General features: G+C 38.6%; 1 protein-coding gene across 1 annotated transcript in view; it reads left to right on the top strand.

Annotated features, from left to right (window-relative positions):
- The first annotated feature begins 8,653 nt into the window (after nucleotides 1-8,653).
- Nucleotides 8,654-21,267, top strand: part of PRRT4 (proline rich transmembrane protein 4) — a 954,774-nt gene continuing 942,160 nt past the window's right edge. Inside the window, exon 1 of the mRNA XM_044088619.1 lies at nucleotides 8,654-8,787. The gene's annotated coding sequence lies outside the window, so the exon portion shown is untranslated. The remainder of the gene's footprint in view (nucleotides 8,788-21,267) is intronic.

The raw sequence follows: 21,267 nt of genomic DNA, 5'->3' as shown, positions 1-21,267 counted from the left end.
TCTGTAAGCAAACAACAGATGGGGCAAACATTTGTCTCAGTCCCTCTTAAACTGATCTGCATATACCTGTAGCATGGAGTTGATTGTAGAGTTTAACCTCTCAACAAGACCATTAGTATGGGGATTGTAGGGGATGGTCTTCATGTGCTTCACCCCGCAGGACTTCCACAGAAAAGCCAGTAGGTCTGACATAAAATTGGCACCTCTGTCAGACAGTATTTCCTTTGGGAAACCTACCCTGCTGAAAATCTCTAGCAAAGCATTTGCCACCTTCTTGGCCTCAGTGGAGGACAAAGCCACTGCCTCAGGGTATCGTGTAGCATAATCTACAATCACTAGGATATACTTTTTCCCTGTGGAACTTGGGGTACTCAGAGGACCTACAATATCCATAGCTACCCTCTGAAATGGCTCCTCAATCACAGGCAAAGGCATCAAAGGAGCTCTCACCTTGTCTCCTGTCTTGTCAACCTTTTGGCACTGCTCACATGTCCTGCAGTACCCTGTTACATCTCTGGAAATTCCAGGCCAATAGAAGTTTTGAATAATATGCCTCTTTGTATGTTTTATGCCCATATGACCTGCAAAGGGAATATCATGGGCTATGGCTAGAAGCACCAGACGGTAAGCTCTAGGCACTACCAACTGTTGTACTCTCTCACCTTCTAACCCTCCCTCAGGGGTCCACTCTCTGTACAGTAACCCTTTGTTCCAGTATATAGATTCCCCCTTTCCTTGAGAATCAGGTGCCTCCCTAGCTGCCTGCCTTAGGCCTTGCAATGTAGGGTCTGAGAGCTGAGCCTGTCTCAAGTCTCTCCTTGTAACTCTTCCCAGCTCCCCTTCCACAGGAAGTCTGGCATCCTCTGACAATGGTCCCTCACTGTCAGCCTGGGTACTACTACTCACCTCTACCTTTGCAGTTACCCTGTCCAAGGAACCATCAGTACCCACAAGCAGCTGTGGCTCACATTCAGTCTCAATGCTACAGCGTAGCTCACTCCCTGAAGTAACTACCTCAGCATTCCTGGCTGCAAGTATGCAGTCTGTCTGGGTCTCCCCCAGGCTACCAGACCCACATGCTTGTCTCCTAGCCTCATTGCATGTAACTGCATACGTACATAGTACTGCCTCATCCAAATTCCTCCCTCTCAGGGCATCTACAGGATGGTAGTTCCATACCACTGTTGTCTCATGACAACCCACTGTTGGCATTTTGTCTTTTCCACTTACTGGCTCCCTCAGCTTTTGTTCCCCACCTTGCCTCTGTGGACACCTGTATGCCACATGGCCCCACTGATTGCATTTAAAACATTTAACCCTAGCCCCTGGATGTGCACCTGGACTAGTGGCTTCCCCTGCTACTGGCGGATTCTGTTGGGGCAGTCTGTGCTGCCCACCATGGGTTCCTTTAGTCCCATGAGCAGTACTGGGGGTCCCTTTCCTGTGCAGGGCTGCCCTGCTTGCTAGGTATAGGTCTCCTTTCTTCCCCAACTCCTCTGAAGTAGCACACTGTCTATCAGCTAACCAGATCCTCATGTCCTCAGGCAAAGTGCTAAGTGCTTGTTCCCTTACCAAAAGGTCTGCCAGCCCTTTAACAGTGGTGACCTGACATCCACTCACCCAGCTATGAAAATAAGTGCTCAGTTCAGCAAGATATTTACATACATTTTCATCTGCCTTGCGTCTATGCTCACAAAACTTTTTCCTATACATTTCAGGTGTTAACTTAAAACATTCCAAGTGTCTTTTTACAGCAGTATAATCAAAACAGCCAGTGTCATGCATTTTTGCTAAAGAAGTTACAGCTTTACCATGGAGTAAGGGGGTCAGGAACTGTACCCAGAGCCCTTGGTCAACTTCATACTGTTTACATACCCGCTCAAACATATGAATGAAGCTATCAAACTTTTTTTGTGCTTCTGGGGTCTGGTTACTCCCTTCTCCATTACCTCCATGACTCTGGTGAAGAGCCAGCATTTCCCTCTCATGCCTCTTCTGCCATTCATTTTCCTCAGCTTGCAGACTCCTCATTTTCTCAGCTGCTTCTAGTTCTATACGCCTGGCCTCCAACTCAAGTCTCTTTAGCTCCAGCTGGATTTTTAAGTCCACTGCAGAAAGGTTGAGCTGTCCATTCTCCGAGGATATTGTATCTCCACTGTCAGTCTGATTGTCCTCCATGCTGCTTTTTTCTGATGCAGCTGTAACTAAGGCTGCAGTCAGGTCTGTCTTATTCAGGTTTCCATGCACTAGTCCCCTAGTCTAGCATATCTCCGCCAGCTAGCTCCATGTCAGATTTCCATACTCCTCTGCTGACATGCTGTCTGCTCACCTTGACTAACATTAAGCTAATAAAAGAAATAAAATAATTGTGATCTTAACTCTTAGTATATACTGTGTGGCTGTTTTAGAGTACAAAACACTTTTAGAGATCACTGTACATAAGCTTCAGGAATTTGCTCTACCCACACCACTACAAGCCAATTAGTGTTTGCCAACTAATCAATATGTGATGTGGATCCCACCACAGCAAACCAATATGTGATAGGATATCCCAACCACTGCTACCAATATATGTGACAACCATGCTCTGGCCCAGCAATCAAGGAGCCTCAATCCTCACCACTAACACCAGTGAGGTTGTCTCCTAGAAGAGGAAAGGATAACTAATACACACAGTAAAGTACAATTTCACTTAAGTGCACACAGAGATCACAGTCTGGGGCTGGTTGCTCCCTTGCTCACCAGGTCCCCAATAAGACTTCCCACTGGTACAGCTATAGGGTCCAGGTCACTGCCTAGCTGGGCAAGCTAAAACCTCCAGTACCCTCTCTGTTCATCCAGTGCTTCATGTCAATGCCCAAGTAGCTGACACAACACACACACACACACACACACACACACACACACACACACACACACACACACACACACACACACACACACACACACACACACACACACTTTGAGAAGAGGTTCTACAACCACACAGACCCTCCTGGAAAAAGGCAGGCACAGGTTCTCCAGCTGTGCCCCTATTACCCAGACCATACGGCAGTAATTTCTGCCACCACCAGCTAATATTATCAGCCACTAAAACACTCTTAAATGGGTGTCCAGTTATTACCGTGCAATATTATAATCCAATGGTAGTATGACTAACAGTCTAAGGCTTATTTTAGAGTGGCCTATTACAATGAACTCTATAAATATGCAATGTACTCTAGAGCCTACTTTTCTGTACAAACCAGCCACAGGTAAAGGTTTTTAAAATATTTAATAATAAATAATTAAAACACAAAACAATACTACTACACCACAGCAATATCTAAGAGTTCAGAGATCACACAGAAACTTAAAATAATACAGTAGGACAGGTCTGATGTCAAAGAAAAACACTTAATCTAACTTTCCAATCTTTAGCTAATCTTAAGAGAAAACACAATGCTATAATCCTACTTACATACATAAAGAGCAAGCAGTACTGGGTTAGATGTCCAAGATCAAAATGCTTTTTGTCTCTCACTCAACAATAGTTTTTAAACACTAACCAACAGCTCTCTAAGTAACTCCCAAATTACATCATTTTGACACTTAGGTTTGGAGTTCCTAGGCCACAAACTGCATTATTTAGCAAGCTAACACCTGCTCAGGAGACTACAACAATAAAAGGCATTTCACATATACACTCTAGCTGAAACCAGAACAATAAAGCACCTTCCACATGTAAATTCTGGCCCTTAACTTTAACCTTAAAAATAATGGGCCTGAAACCTTCATCTAGACTCACTGGAGCCGACTTGTAAACATCAACGAGATTCATAAGATCTTTTCAGCTTCAAAAGACACATTTGAAATGCTTGGCCTGGTTTTCCTTACAGCAGATGGCAATGTTACAACAATCTTGAAGTTCACATTTTACAGTGTCTTCTTTCATTTAAAAACACAAGCCTGTATTTTACATTTATTTATACAATTGATGGAATTATATTTCAAATTCTATTTGACTAGGCTGGCAGCCTTCGCCCATCTTCCTCCAATCTTCACAACTTAGATGAAATATCTTGAGAAATCATTTGTTCTGGACAAAAGAATTTACAAAGTCAAATGGGTACTAGCAAATTCATCCCTGACTTGACTAGCTTGGCCCTCCTTGAGAGAGGAGTTTCGGTCTGTGAGTGGGTACTGGCAAGATGTAAGTGGTCATAAAACTTAATTGCTTTGTATTTCCTATTATCCTATTATCCTGTGAGCTGCTGTTGCCTCCAAATGATCCAAGGTAAGCAAATTTTCAAATAAGGTGCCAAGATCCCTGACTACCATCTCTGTATGGAATGGAGTACTTGCTATGCTGTAAGTTATAAATGATAGTTGTTTTCCAAAGGAATTACTGCTTCACCTTTTTTACATTTAGTCTGACTCTTTCTCTGTTCACCACTGGTTTGTAAGGAGTACTTCATCGTAAAGTGCTTCTGTATCATTGAGGGAAAGCAGGATGACACCCGTCATGTACTCATCTGCAAATCTGGTTAACATTTTGTTTTGTTTTAATGTTAAATAAAATGGAGGCAAAAGTAACAAAGAGCAACTTATTATTAAAGCTTTGGTTATTGCTTTCTAATTAACCATGACCTCCAAAACAGTATTGATTGCTTACTAACTATTGCCAGTAAAACATTGGCAGCTGCTAGCCACACTTAAATAGTCTATTAACTTTAATCAAAAGTTAGATAAAGCTCTGACAAAGGCAAAAGTGATCTCTTGTTTTAACTTAATAAACTTTGGTTTAAACAAGCAATACCAGTTTGAGTCATATTTTCTTATGTTTAATAAGAACACAAAGTGATCTATGACATGGATCTTTACATAAAAAGTTTTGATAATGGTCTGATTTCATAATTTGTATGCTGCTATCAAGAGTATTGTTTTCCTGCACAATTAGGTTTCTGTTTATGTGTTTTATTCTTCTTTAAAGGAAAGCTCCACCCTAGAACTAAAAAAAATCTTTTTTTTCACTCTATCTTTGCTTCCTAACCTATTTTAACACCTCAATATCACTCTAAGTGCTTTATTTGTAGTTTTAGTCTGTTTTCCACAACATGGCTACCAAATGGGGCTTGATGTATTAACGTTATCTTGTTCTCCCTCAACTTTCTCTTTCCCATAATGCTTTGTATGACTCATGCCAGACATAAGGAAGTAACTTTGAATTCCCATGCCATTGGCATATAATATGATTTGTGTGAGTCACTGTTATTTTCTTTACCTTCTGTAAAGGACTGCTTCTTTTCTGTCTCTAATCACCCTCATTTATGTTTGGCTCAGACCTTGTTTTACACTATACTTAGAAGTTATCCAGCTACAGCCAGAAAAGTAACTAAATTGCAGGCCTTTGTTCCGGGTTTTCTTTTGTAATTTAAGAGGAACTGATTCTGCAAGGGTTTCTCAGTGCAGTTTTAAAACCTCTGCAGTAGTTTGAGGGGGCTCTCAGTTCCTCTTGAACTACAAAAGAAAACACTGAACAAAGGCTACAATTTATTTGGGAAGAATAAAATACACAATTCAAAACTGTGAAAGAACACCATTTTATTTTTATAGGATAATTTAAAGATAGTAATGTTTGACATAGATATGGCACTTGGAACTAAAGTTAGATTGAGACCTTACAGAGTACCATAATAAAAAAAAAGACAAGTTAAACAATATTCATTGTAGGCATGGCTGAAGAGTCACCAATATTGTTAGTCTCTCAACCTGCTGGACATATCAGATTTTGTTATGACTTTATGAAATCAATCAGCATTTTAGAGCTTGATAGCTTATTAAAGACCAGAATTGCTGATTTTATAGAGAACCTAGGCAAGGTGAGATATTTCATAACATTAGATTACATGAAGGGTTTCACTCCTCTACCAAAGAAAAGACTGTTTTTTTCACCCTAATTATATATTCCAGTGCACTATATTATCATTTGGCTTATGCAGAGTGGCAGTTACCTTTCAGAAGCTGGTGGAAAAATACTAAAGCCTTACTGCCACTATGTTGCAACATACTAGATTGATGTGGCCATTCATTCAAATTGCTGGGTGTTTCACTTCCTAAAATGCAGGCTATGTTAAAATCCATGAGAAAGGTAGGCTTGATTGTAAATGCTAATTAAAGTAAAGTGGGAATGGTGGAAGCCAAGCACTTTGGTAGACTTACAGGAAGAGGGAGTAATAAGAACACAACTAGAAAGTACAGAGGCCATAAAAACTGACCTGTGCCCATTACTAAGAGACATGTGAATGTTTTCCTTTGGCTAGGTGATTAGGATAGAAGGTTTATGCCTAATTGTGTGACCATTGCTTATTCTTTGACAGACCTCTTGTCTGGAAAGCTGCTGTCAGGTGCACTTATTGTTTGATGCAGCTAGAACAGTGAATGAGCACAGAAGGATTCTTTGTTCTGAACCTGTTTTAGTAACTCCTGATTTTACTTAAGTGTTTTCCCTTATATGCTGATGCGTTAAGAGGTTAAATTGTGAGTGCTGTTGCAAGGCATTCAAGGTGAGGAGCAACTTGTGAGTTATATGACCAGTAAGTTGAGTATTGAAGAAATGAAACACTTGTGCTATTGAAAGTGAGCAGAAGCATAGTTAGGGTGGGGCAAAGAGGGCACTGCCCTGGCACAGGCACACGATATTAGGGGTGCATGGCTTGAAGAATCCAGTTGGTTGGTAGTACACTACTGGTGTTTATTTCTCTACTGGTATTTCTGAAAAAGGGATCACATAAAAATGATTAGAAGCTCTTTGACTGTGTGAGGAGTCAGAATTCATATGATAATCACTGAAGTAGTGCAAACAGCTTAACTGAACACTGTAGTGACCCTGCTTTTTTTGGGGGGTTGGGGGATATATCAGTAAATCCCAAATCTGGACCACTTGAATGTTCAAACGACATGTGATTTTCATGAAATTTGGAATTTTAGGTCACTGCAGTCATTCACTGTAGGCTACATTTCTTCTCATATTTACTACTTGCAATAGCATCAGCTTATTTTATGAGTGGTCTGTATCTAGAATATGTTTTAATTCTGCATATATATATATATATATATATATAGAGAGAGAGAGAGAGAGAGAGAGAGAGATGCAACAGAAAATTATAGTGAAACAATAATAAACACTGGGAATTATACTTAAAACTCACAGGCATAATTCAAGGATTTCATCTTATGAAAACGGAATTTTATTTTTTGAGGATCATAAATCAGTGTCTCTTTGTGAGATGCAATATAGTAAAAACTTCACTGTTCTCAAGCATTTGAAGGGGATCAATCAGAGAATCAAATACAGGAGGCACAAAACAGGTACCATTCTGTGAAGTGTAGGTTTAGCACAGCATTTTTAAGCATTCCACATTTAGTAGTAGTCTGTTTTGTTATTTTGTTACTGTTATTAGGCAAAATGAAGTAGATAGAGAGACTAAGTGACCCATTCAGAATCACATAGTGAGAGATGAGGACATGCTGGAGTTGAACTTGTGCTGCTTATGTAATATATGCCTTCATATACATGTTCATGTTTTCATGTGTGCAGTGCATGCACTTGCAAGCACTGACACACACACACACACACACACACACACACACACACACACACACACACACACACACACACACACACACGAGTTCCCATAGGTAAGCAAATCAACATGCACAGTAATGCAAAACACCCTAATATCTTTCTAAATGAACCTTGATGACCAGACGGGCATCCTCACATTCACCCCTGGCCTGCCCTGTTTTGTATGTCGTTGTAAAGACATGAGGTACATCATGAGGGTGAGGTACTGGCAATGCCCAAATGGCCTCTTAACATACCTGCACTGAAATTATTGTGATGCTGTGATGCTACGATCCTATATACTTGTGCATGCCCACACATACACACACACACACACACACACACACACACACACACACACACACACACACACACACACATACATAAACACACAGCATGCATGTGTCCACATTCACACAGAGACAGATACAAACATACAGACTGACTGACAGAGACACACACACACACACACACACACACACACACACACACACACACACACACACACACACACACACACATATATATGTGCACACACACACACACACACACACACACACACACACACACACACACACACACACACACACATTTACTTCATAAGATTAACACTTTGCTTTTTTTCCATCAACTTCTGAAGCTGATCAAACATTCAGCTAGCGTCTTGTCATTTTTTAAGTGGAGCTGAATTATTCCAGCCATTCATTGTTTTCTTCTTAAATGGGGGCAGAGGTGCTAAACTAAGGTAACCCTTAATTACCCACAAAGGACTCAGCCATTGCCACAAACACTAGGCTGATAAGAGCTATCAATTTCAATCAGAATGGAACAAAGTAAAATTAGTAAAGTGACAGTGCCCCTCCCCATTCAAAACTCTCCCACCCAAGGAATACACACCCTTTCCCCAAGCTATCTAATTCCCAGGGCCCCCATCTGGGCTGGCTAGCTAATGAATAATTAACTTGGTGAGGTGTGACCACTGGCATTGTGCTTTGGCTGTCTAGAGTTAGGGAGAGAAGGAGAGAGAAACAGAGAGAGTGAGAGAGCGAGAGGAAGGAAGAGAAGCAGAGAGACAGAGGGAGAGACTAGAGGTGGCTCAGAATCCTAAACAGGGGAAAAAAACAGAGGGAATAAGCAGCTAGAGACAGTGAGAGGGAAAGCAAGAGAACATAAATCTGATTGTGAGTATACTCTATTTCTTTGCATTTGCATGTCAGAAATGCAGTAGTAAAATGTAGTGACTAAAAAAGCTTTGCAAACACATTTGCACACACGCGCACTTGCATGCATATCTACATATGCAGACACTCGTGCACAGCATGAAAAGACGCTAGTGACTAGAAACAGATGCATAGCCACTCACAGTGTGAATGAAGCTAGTAATGGCTTCATTCATTCATTCGCCTTCATTTCTTGTCCTCTGCCTTCTGCAAAGGTTTGAACACCATTAGTTCATAGACTGAAGATGACATTTTGGAATGCTTTGATTACATTTTTATTGTGCTTATTAGAAAATGCCATGTATACTGCTTGCAGAATGCAGCAGCTGGAAACCTGTTCAGGTGGGTTTATACTGAAAGGATATTTGTGATGGAAAACATATGGAAATGAAGTGTTTGTTTAGCTTCTACTATCTAGCTGTATGAATGAAAGCATGCTGATTATAGAAATAAAGTGAAAATATAAGTCTTTTCAGATTTAGAATGAATATTAAGAATGGGAAATGGCAAAATTTGGCAAGTAAAAATTAAGGGGTTAAGCATTAAATTGTAGTGAGATTTGAAATATGTTGTCGTATTGTAGTAGAAATTTTGCAGTGCAAAGTGGGTAAAGCAACATGTTAAAGGCAGAACTTCTCTGTTCTGCATATGTAACATGACTTAATACTACAGAAAGGAAGAGAAGAAAGTGACTGCTCATTTCTGGGCATGGAAGAATAGCAGAGCTCTCAGGCACTTGAAGTGGGGGTGAACTGTGTGAGGTGTTGCTGTGGCTTTTACTTGAAGAGGTGGGGAGGGTCTAGTAAGAATAGAGGTTGCCTGTGTTTGTGTATGAATGCATGTCTTAAGTCCCCCTCTTTATTGAGTATGTGAACAGTTTCAGTTGCAGAGAAAGGAAATCCAGCATGTACAAGAGATGCCTCAAAAAGCACACTTGACAATTGCCCCTCCTCTCAATCTAACAATAAGATCGAGCGGCATTTCTCTTTCCATAAAATAACCCCACAGAATTGAGAAAGAGTGAGAGAGAAGTGTAAAGAAAAAAAAAAATAAGCAGACTAAAGCAATATAAAAATGTACTGGCATTTACAGTTCTGCAGTTAAATGAAATGTTCTATTCTACATGCTAGCTCTGTAACATAGTAGGGAATTGTTTGCGTTGAGCAGACAGAACATTGTAAATAACGTCTGTCTTGGTAAGTGTGGGGGAAGGGAAGGAGGTAGAATTCCTTTAGCTGCACTGGTGACCAGGAAGGAGGTTTGGTGATATTATCTACAGAAAACAAAAGAATTAAAAATAATAAAACATTCCTTTTTTAGCACATTAATGGGCTTTCCATATTAGAAATGTGCTTTCAAAGAAAAGTGCCCTTCCTTTAAGAGTGGTAGTTGGAAAATAATTTCTGAAATGATTAACTGGTAGTTAATAATGTGAAATTAATATCTTTCATTTTGTGACTGGATGTTTGTACTTCTTCACCACTCTTTATAAAGAATTTACTGCTGAAACTATGCAAGACATTCCTCTCAGCATTTCATTCAAAGGAAAGTGAAGAATTTTTAAAACACTCCTGTTAAATGGGTTACACTTCCTAAATGCATTTAGATACTGACAATGCAAAAACAGTGCCTGTTGTCATTTGTCTGCTTTCACACCGACCAAAGAATATTATTGTGCATATTAGGTTTGATCTGGGTATTCTTAGAAACATGTGGAATAAGTACACTTTATCAGTTATCACCATGTAAGATTGTGGCCTGTCATGTTAACGCAAACAACTGCAAAGCAGCTGCACTCTGTGGAACTGATTTTGATCTGTCTTCCAGGTGTAAGCTCTGTAACTGAGCAAATTACTAAAAAAATACTTATTGTTCAACCTTAATGTGGCTACTTGTGCTTAAATAGTCAACAATAAAGATACAAAGTAGCAAGATACCATTTGTTTTGTATGTATTGAGGCTAATTTGTGTTGCATGAATTAGATATGTGCAGTGTGATAAAAAGCCAGGTCTGAAAAATGAAATCAACTAATTTTCTTTTATTTTCTTTTTTTTCAAGTAATTGTAAATGTTATTTGTTTTATATTTTCATAACTAGTCATGGTCTGATAGACACAAGTTGTGTTTTTGTATTTTCAGGGCAAGCTATGAATATTTTATGGGTATATGACTTTGTTAAAGCCGCACATGACGGGTATCAAACTCAGGTCAATAGAACATATAGTATTTATTGTCCCCATAATCTGAGCTTTAATGTGATGTATTTACTGTGGCTCCATTGCAAGTAGGTAAGTCAGCAGAGAATCCTCCCTTGTGCTGGACCCACTGGATAATAGTGCCCATTGGTGGTAGTTTGGGTTCAAGTAACAGCCCAGGTTCAAACTGGTTTCATTGGAGATGTCCGAGTAGTGGATTTCGCAAGCTTTCATATCTATGGAGGTATTGGAAGGAGTTTTTTTTTGCTTCAGGATGCCATCTTAGCTGAGGCTGTGAATAGTGGTCTATAACTAGCAAGTTTCAGGTATTTTTGGCTTGTTCCTCTCATGATTATTTCCAAAAATGATTGCCCATTTTCCTATCAGAGACTAACACTGAACCATGCAATACAGTGCAAATCAGGTACAATGCATACATTTCAACCTGTAAGTGCAAGAAACCTGGACTAATGAGGGGACAAATGCCCAAATTAGGGACAATTTTTAACTATTTCCTTTATAAACCTAGAAAGTTAATATACTAAAAGGTTCTGCATTAGTGTGCATTTTTTGAAGGATATGAAAGCTGAAATTTGAATGTCAGTCATTATTTAGTGATACTAGTCCCCAGAGATTTGTAGAAAAACACCAATTTTATGAGGGAGAGTCCAAAAATAAGAGGCAAAAATCTGGAAATTGAGAGTTATGGTACAATGCAGTGCCTTCTTTGAGAGAAAAGAGATACCCAATTTTTTATCAATTGTTCCCTTTACTATATGGTAACTTGACATTGGAATTAGAATATTTACTACGTTGGGCAGGAGGGCTTCAGCAAATAGGTGGGCTGCACATGTTCCCTGTACTAAATATACTGTGAGGTCATGCTATAAGTAATGTTTTCCTCTTCATAACTACAATACTGTAACATTTCTATATGGTGGTGTGGCCCAGCTTCAGTAACAATCACTGCCATGTTACCCAATGTGGTGTCATAGAATCTAGTTTCATTGTTTGGAGGCAGTGCTACAGATGCTAGTCAGATATGAGTGCTTGATGAGTGCTTGACAGGTACTGGGGCTGGGTATTAGAAGCCCACAAATGAACAAATACTCTAAAATGTAGAGATATATTAAAAAAATAGTGGTGTCTTTATCACTGCACTTACTAGCATAAAGTTGTAGCTCGATTAAAAAGTAATACATGAACGGCAGACTTACAGCAGGATCAGGATACTTACAAGACTATTGCTAACAGTTTTGGGGTTCCCAGAAAAGTACAACCAGATGTCATTAGCAGGATTATGCTGCCAAAATGCATTGATGCCACCACCCCAACACTGCAGCCACAGTCATGCTCACGCTCCCCATTCTTCTTCCGTACATCTCTCCTTCCTATCATTCATCCCGTAATCCCCCTTTCCCCTTTTTTCAATACATACATGGCTTCTTGCTTTAGGGGTCTCCTATAAAAAGCTGCCATTTCAAGTAGTAAACAGAAAGATTGATTTGTATTTGTGGTGTTGTTACAAACCTCTGAACCACTCCAAGTTTTCTAGTCCTACAGAGGCTTGTACTTTCTTACAAATTATTTCACTTATGCCTGTTACCAATAAGGTTTACCTGAACAGTTCTGTGGTCCACTTGAGGCATTGCTCACATAAGTGCCCAATGAATACTTTAACCTTCACTGCTGACCGACCTTCCCATCATCACCAGTGGCCATACATGTTACCTTGCAAGAATAAGATCAGCAACAAAGTAAAGAGCTGACACTCGGCATTATGTTCCTCATATATTTGTACACTAAAGGTAAACAAGCACATTAGCATACACACCATTACTGACACTATTTGCAAACTATTGTTTCAGTACTTGAACATAAATGCAGCATATTACCATCAGCATCTGTGAAAACCCCCCACCAAATTAGCATGTAGTGAATTAAACCCCTGTAAGTAAAAATATTTGTTCATGTAGTATGAATATAAGCTACAGTGGTGCAATAATTATCATGGTTGCCTCACAACAAAAGGTTATCTGGTTCAGCTGTCTGCCGGGGTGCCTTCTGTGAGAAGTCTGCATGCCCTCCCTGTGTTAGCTTAGGTTTTCTCAGGGTACACTGGTTTCCTTCTTCATCCCAGGACATGTGATACATATAGATTGGCAACTCTAAATTGTCCCTATGTGTGAGTGGCTGCATGCTGTAATGACACAGATGAAAGCCTAGCAATCAACTTCTGTTCCTTACCTTCCTATTAAACTCTGTGGATAGGGGTGACTGTACATGGGGGTCACTATAAACGTCAGATGTGATTCAACAGTATTGGATGGATGGAAACATGGGCAACAACCATTTTAATACAGTACAAAACAATGCAAGTCATAGCATCATTCACTTTTAGCTGCCTTCTATTTGACTGTAAAATGTAATCAACAAAATCTTCCATGCACTTATTCACACCAACAAAATAAGGCATTTAGTATTTTATTTGCAGTTAAGCAGTTGTCTTTATGAATTGCAATGATGTTCCTGAGTAGGAGAGTGGGAGACGCATTGTTTTACACTCGTAGATTCTTTGATCAAATACGTGATGTAGCAGGGTCTGAGTTATATTTTAAGAGTCCCATAATTAGAATTAATAGAAACCACAGGGGGTATAGCAGAATTAATGCATATACAACCAGGTTAAAGTAGCCATGGGATGCTTAGCATTAACAGAGGATGCATGATAAATAATTGAAGCTCAGACCTAAAAAATATCAAGTAATTGCAAAGAAACCGGGGAAAATAGAAGAGATGATAACAACACAGATAACACAAACACCAAGAAACAACAGTGGAATTTCTGACATGAGCAGCAAAAAATTCTAACTAATTAAAAAAACACCAACTTATTAATTAACAAAACTATCATTATTACTAAAATTAAACACTACAGTAACTTACTCAACTTTTGCACAACCATTTACTAAACTCAAAAGAATTCAGGTGTACTGTGTCTTACTTTACAGTTAAAGACAACACAGAGATGCATGTAATCAACTATACAATTTCAATGGAGACAGTACTGATAGCTTCAGTGTCAGTAAAACTATATAGTCTCTATTAACAGATTCAGTGGCCTTGGCAGCATTAGAAGATTCAAAGATTCCCCCCCCCCCCTTCCAACACCACAAGCAGGAATAAAGGATTGAAGACATTTCAAAAGGTTTAACAGAATTGGGAAACCCAATTGGATTAACAAAGTCAACAAGCCTACAAAGGGTTTAAGAAAGTCAGAAAATAAGTAGGATGAAGTGAAACAGAGATCCTGACCAGCTTAATTAACTCAGAGAAACTAGCAGAACTGTTTTAAGGAAATGTCAGGAAAAAAAGAAAAGAGAAGATCCTACCAGTATTAACAAAATGAGGAAGCCCAGCAGTATAGGCAATGTCAGGTGACCTTAGAAAGGTTAGGAATATCAGTGTTGTCTCAGCATAAATTAGTATTACCAATGGATTCATAGTAGCATTAAATAAATCAAACCAACTCAGGGCCAGATCACCATAGTTAAAAAAACTGAGGCATGCAGAATTCAGTTTGTATGATATCACACTAAATGAAGTGCCATTTGATAATTGTATTTACTGTAATCCATGTCAGTGACATTATAAGATTAGTGCTGAAGGCCACTTTGGGGTTCGGACTAAGGTTTTAGATTTGATTATTATTAGGTTTGGGATTAGGGATGCATTAAAATTAGATGAGATCATGGGCCACAGGGTTTGTGGGGTATTGTATCCTGTATGGGTGCGTATGAGGGTCTTTGCATCCCACAAGAAATATGATGAATAATTGTGTGTATTGTGCCTGTACGTTTTCAATGTGTTCATGTTTTTTTTTATTTTTGTCGAATTGGACTTATTTACATTTATCTTTAATGAATTTTTATTCAAACAAATGCTAAACCTCTTTGCAAATTTGGCATCATTGCCTTTATCTGCTTATTTTAAAGGCTTCATCAATATGTTCTTTGAGTCCCAGTGTTTTTATACCTTGTATTGCCATTTTTCATATTCTGAGCAGAATTTCTAAGTGTTTAAATGACATTCTCATTCAACAATTTTACACTGTATTTTAAGACTAGTGGTCAGCTTTTCATCTTGGGAAAGTAGTCGTTAACTGATGTATATCATAGACATCACTGCCATTATATCTCTATTATATGTCCATTTCTATACTGATATCAACTGCTGTCTTTGCTCTCCCATTGGAATCCAGTGGAAAATCTTAACTCTTATGATATATTTTCAGATGCCTAGATTGTCATCAGATCTGGCCATGCAACTTTTTCTGCTTTACTTCCTAGCATTATTGTTTTCCAAAAAGTATGGATTTTGGTAATCTTCATGTAGTCATACTCAATGACCTAAGAAAGGTGTCTGACTCCATTTTTCATCCTGTGTTACTATTTGACCTGTCAAACTATAAATAACAATGAAAGCAGTGCTAGTTCATCTTGTTTCTGGTATAAATATTCGTTGATATAAGTTTTTATGTCTGTCCATTTGTTGCAGCCACCATTGCACCACTCTTCCTGTTTCTCCTCCTCCTACTCCTCCGCTCCACCCCTGGCGTACCTCTCATCCTTCTTTGGCAGTTTGTTGCATTTTAATCTACAGTATCCTTGGGAATTATACTGTACTTCCAATCACACATGTAACTTAATGTTTAGTTATATCCGTTCAGAATGCCCTTATCAGTTGACACTATGACCTCCTCTTTCCTCCCTATTCCTAAGAGCCAGACGAGGAGATTCATTGAATGTTCAGCTCTTACTTGCCTTTGTGAAATCTGCTATAAAGCATATTACAGTGAAAAAAAGGGGGAGATTCAAGTAAAGTATGATATCACTTTCTTCTCTGTCTAAAAAAAGAGTAGAGTGCAAGTTCATACTATTTTTATTTATTTATTTAACATTTATTTACCAGGAAAGTCCAACTTAAAATGAAGCCAATTTTCAGCGGAGGCCCAGGGAGAAATGCTCCAGATGCATGTCTTTGTAAGACTAGATAGCTGATGGAACCTTTTTGGTTCCCAGAAAAAAAAAACTGTAATGACTTCCCATCTTCTTTTTGTGGATGATTTAAAACTCTATAGTTCATCAGATGAGGAACTGAAAGCACAACTGCAATTAGTCAAAACTTTCTCAGACGATATAAGAATGTCATTTGGTCTTGATAAATGTGCAAAAGTAACCTTTAAAGCAGGACAGTTGCAGTACCAAAGAAACATCAGTTTGGGACAGGAATGTGATACAAAACAACTTGAGCAAGAGGGAGTTTATAAATATTTGAGAACAGATGAAGGATCAATAATAAAACATGAACAAATGAGAATAATACTTAGTAAAGAATGCTTTAGAACACTAAAATTAATATCGAAAACAGCTCTATCTAGGAACAAAGTCCAAGCTATATACCAAATTGCTCTTCCTGTTCTAACTTACAGTTTTGGGGTGATTGGTCCCAAGAGGCATTGGACCAGTTTTACAGGAAAACAAGAAAAATGCTTCATGCTTATCAAATGATTTATAAAAATCAGTGTATACCAAGATTACATATTCCTTGTTCTGAAGGAGGTATGGGCCCCCTCAAAATTGATTACATGTGTAGATCTGCATTCATGGGTTTGCATACATATTTGCTGGCCTCACAAGATCCAAAGATAGAGAAAATTTTAAAACATGAGGAGAACAAGTCTAAGATGATTTCCCTACTTAGTTTAGCGATAGCATATCAGTGTCAAGCAGGAATGGAAATAAAACCAGAAGTAGATAAAAATCAGGCAGCAATTGAATGTGCCAAAAAACAAAGGAAAGAATATAAAGTGAAGGATCAGATGAGAAGGCAAAAAATTTGTTAAATGCATAAATATTGTTGCAAGTACAGAAAACACCTGAAACAACCTCATGTCAATCAGGATTTAATGCAAGAATGGTTAAGGAGAGGTGAATTTAAACCAAAAGATGGAGGCCCAGGACAGTGGACTATGTACACGTTGCTTACAAGGTCCAGTGAACATGTTGGAGAAACAGACATAAAACAGAATTGGAAACAGTCACACATCTTGTTGCTAGGTGTGACACACTAATGGCAGAAGGACTGCACACTGAAAAGCATAATAATGTGGCAAGACTGTTGCACTGGGATTGTACAAACATTATAATACTGAGGTAGCTGAGAAGCATTGGAAACACGAGCCAGAAAGCATTATAAAAAACGATGAAATTTATATTATATGGGGACACCCATTATCAATAGTTCAAAAAATAGATGTCAGAAAACCAGATATAGTAGTCCAGCAAAAGAAGACAAATGTAGAATTGATCACAGAATTTGCTACACTCAGTGATTACATTGTCTTATGTACAGAGAGACACAAAGCCATAAACTTTCAGGGTTTGTAGGCAAAAACAAGGGTGAAGTGGTGGAAGGATACCCAGACAATTCCAATAGTAGTAGAAGCAACGGGTTTCATAAAAAAAAAATTTACAGTCGTACTTAGATATGTTACCAATACATGTAACTCTGTATGACTTGCAGAAGGAGTCATTTCTGGGGACATTGTGGGTGCTGCAAAGAGCACTCTTGGCTAACATCAAAACTGAAACAACACTAATTTCATGAACTTTAATCATACTTTGACTTAGGAATGGATTCCATTCCCATCATGATATTAGAAACCCAAAAGTCTTAGAAAAATTAAAAAGAGAGAAGCTTTTGTCTGGTTCCAATACCCTAGATTACTCTGACAGGACGTCTGAGTGTTATACTTCTCAAAGCACATTCATTATGTAAAAAACTGCCCACAAATAGCAGAACAAGTGAAGTTAAAACGGAGCTTATGGAACAGTGTAATATGCTGTTTTCTCAACAGCTTCTCACAGATAAAGATATTTCTGCTGCTGAATTGTTGGGTCTTCTGTCACCATAAGTGTACACATACCATGTATAGGGAAAAGAAGGCAATACCAGTATCAGTAGCATTAGCAGTAATACCAGCTGAGATAACAGTATCAGTAGTATTAGCAGTAATACCAACTGAGATAACAGTATCAGTAGTATTAGCAGTAATACCAGCTGAGATAACAGTATCAGTAGTATTAGCAGTAATACCAGCTGAGATAACAGTATCAGTAGTATTAGCAGTAATACCAGCTGAGATAACAGTATCAGTAGTATTAGCAGTAATACCAACTGAGATAACAGTATCAGTAGTATTAGCAATAATACCAGCTGAGATAACAGTATCAGTAGTATTAGCAGTAATACCAGCTGAGATAACAGTATCAGTAGTATTAGCAGTATACCAGCTGAGTTAATAGTATCAGTAGTATTAGCAGTAATACCAGCTGAGATAACAGTATCAGTAGTATTAGCAGTAATACCAGCTGAGATAACAGTATCAGTAGTATTAGCAATAATACCAGCTGAGATAACAGTATCAGTAGTATTAGCAGTAATACCAGCTGAGATAACAGTATCAGTAGTATTAGCAGTAATACCAGCTGAGATAACAGTATCAGTAGTATTAGCAATAATACCAGCTGAGATAACAGTATCAGTAGTATTAGCAGTAATACCAGCTGAGATAACAGTATCAGTAGTATTAGCAGTATACCAGCTGAGTTAATAGTATCAGTAGTATTAGCAGTAATACCAGCTGAGATAACAGTATCAGTAGTGTTAGCAGTAATACCAGCTGAGATAACAGTATCAGTAGTATTAGCAATAATACCAGCTGAGATAACAGTATCAGTAGTATTAGCAGTAATACCAGCTGAGATAACAGTATCAGTAGTATTAGCAGTATACCAGCTGAGATAATAGTATCAGTAGTATTAGCAGTAATACCAGCTGAGATAACAGTATCAGTAGTATTAGCAGTAATACAAGCTGAGATAACAGTATCAGTAGTATTAGCAGTAATACCAGCTGAGATAACAGTATCAGTAGTATTAGCAGTAATACCAGCTGAATGTGTATGTAATATTGGAGCCTTACTGTGCTCTTTATTTTATACCAGTTGTGTTTGTATAATAGCTTGTGAGTTGTCTGTCACTATACTTAGTATTGTTAACACTATGACTCTGTTTACTATGCTCCATTGCATCCAGGTCATAGTTGAAAGGGGATTGTAGACCAGACCACTCACCTGGTTAAAAACATTGTAAGTAATAATCACCTTTTCATATTTTTGTACATGGGGTCAGGGTGTCACTTCAACAGTGATAGTCAACTAGAACCATTATTCACACCACTAGGGGGTCAGCTCTGTCACAGAAAAAGAAAGATGAGTGTGGATGTAATCCACAAATCCAGCTGCAGAGTATTAGTGTTTGGGGATGGAAGAGTTCTGGAGCTCACGAATACAATAACAATTCCAAAGAAAACTGGTCAGACAAAATATCAGACTGAAACAAATATTTGTTTCAGTAAACATTACCCTGTCAGTCAGTGAACTGTTTTGAAAATAGTGGCTACTGTGACAGACGTGAAAAATATAAAAGCAGAAATGTTTAAAGGCTCAGTTTAAACTCTTGCTGGGCCAGTTGTATTTCACGTTTTAAAAGCTAAAATAATCCCTGTGTGTGTATGTGTGTGTGTGTATGTGTATATATATATATATATATATATATATATATATATATATATATATATATATATATATATATTTATGGGTCTACTTCATTTGATCGAAAGTTCATTTGATCGAAAACCAGTATTCAAGGCATAAAACTGGGATTTGTCCCCCTCCCCATTGTCGTGTGACCCTGGAGTTGGTATATATAGTTAGGGGGTGTGGGGGGTGAATCCTCCCACCCATTTTCCTTTAAAAGAAGAAAATAAAACAAAAAGTACAGCTTTTAAATGAAAATACCCACACAAAGGAACAAATACACTGAGACAATTTCTGTTTTAATATTCCATATTTAATAGTTTTAATAATTGTAATATTACTTTAGATTTGTATATGCTCTCAGCTTCTAGCTTCCAGAATTTCCTGTCCTTAACAGAATTATTTAAAGGGCCTAGGCCCTGCTTGCACAATGTGCAAATTTGTGATTCAGAGATGTGTTATCCATATTTCTAACCAATCTAAAACAAAATGGGATACATTTTTTTTGAGCACAAAGAGAAATTTGCTTGGCTTTAAATGGCAGATAGCCAAGTACTTACATATAAACTTATGAAACTATGATAAGGTAAGACCTCATTGCTGTCTAATTTATGTCTCTGATCATTGCTGATCTACATGTTGTGGTACTAAACTGCTACCCCTGCAGGCAGTGGCATTTCCCCCATTGTCCCCCCCCCACACACACACAAGTGCACAAAACACAAATACACACACACACACACACACACACACACACACACACACACACACACACACACACGCACGCACGCACACGCACACACACAGTACAGTCCTCATGCTCTGTCATGGATCCTCACTGGTGCTTGTCATGAAGTCAGAGACAATGAAGTTTTAGACTTCCCTGGTGTCCAGTGTTTCCCCCACACCACCCAGTTCCTGTACTGCTGCTGTTGGTTCAGTTACAGTACTTGATATTATGAGTAATCCCTGGTGTCTCATGAATTGCCCCATCCCCACCCCTAATCCCTGTAGTGATGGTGCCATTGAGGCACTTCTCCAGTGTGTGTGTTCCCTGTTGTCTAGTAGCTCCCCCCATCACTGATGCCCATACCACAGTAATGACAGGTAGCTCAACACAGCCGAAGTGGTGGGGACAGTCTACTTGGCCAGGTGTAGATGGCTGATTTGTATATGCCTCTCCAGCAGAATACCTGATTAGCATGCTGCACAGCCATGGGGCCAGGCCTACGTCATGCTGCATGTCTTTGTACTACAGCACTGTGTTATGGCAGTTGATGAATCAGAAAAAGGAACTGTGATGTGAACATGTTGCAGTACCTTTCTAAATCCCTAACTTTGCTCAAGCCAACACATTTTAGAAATGTAGAAAGCAAAATTTAGTAAAGGCACATAAGCTAAAATGCTCCCTATTACACTAAATCTTAATAAAATAAACTGTACAAATGGGTTTACTCTTGACTGTTTCCTCTGCAACAATATTATTGGTGAATTAAAATATTCTCTAGGATGTGTCTTTATAGTCAGCTATCATGTGTTTGGTCTCATAAAAGGTACTATACATATAAGTATACCCCTTTTTCT

Source organism: Protopterus annectens, chromosome 11.part0 (assembly GCF_019279795.1).
Source record: "Protopterus annectens isolate FY-2018-M chromosome 11.part0, PAN1.0, whole genome shotgun sequence".
Classification (NCBI taxonomy): domain Eukaryota; kingdom Metazoa; phylum Chordata; order Ceratodontiformes; family Protopteridae; genus Protopterus; species Protopterus annectens.
Note: the sequence above shows the minus strand (reverse complement) of the source record. Positions and strands in the feature narration are given on the sequence as shown.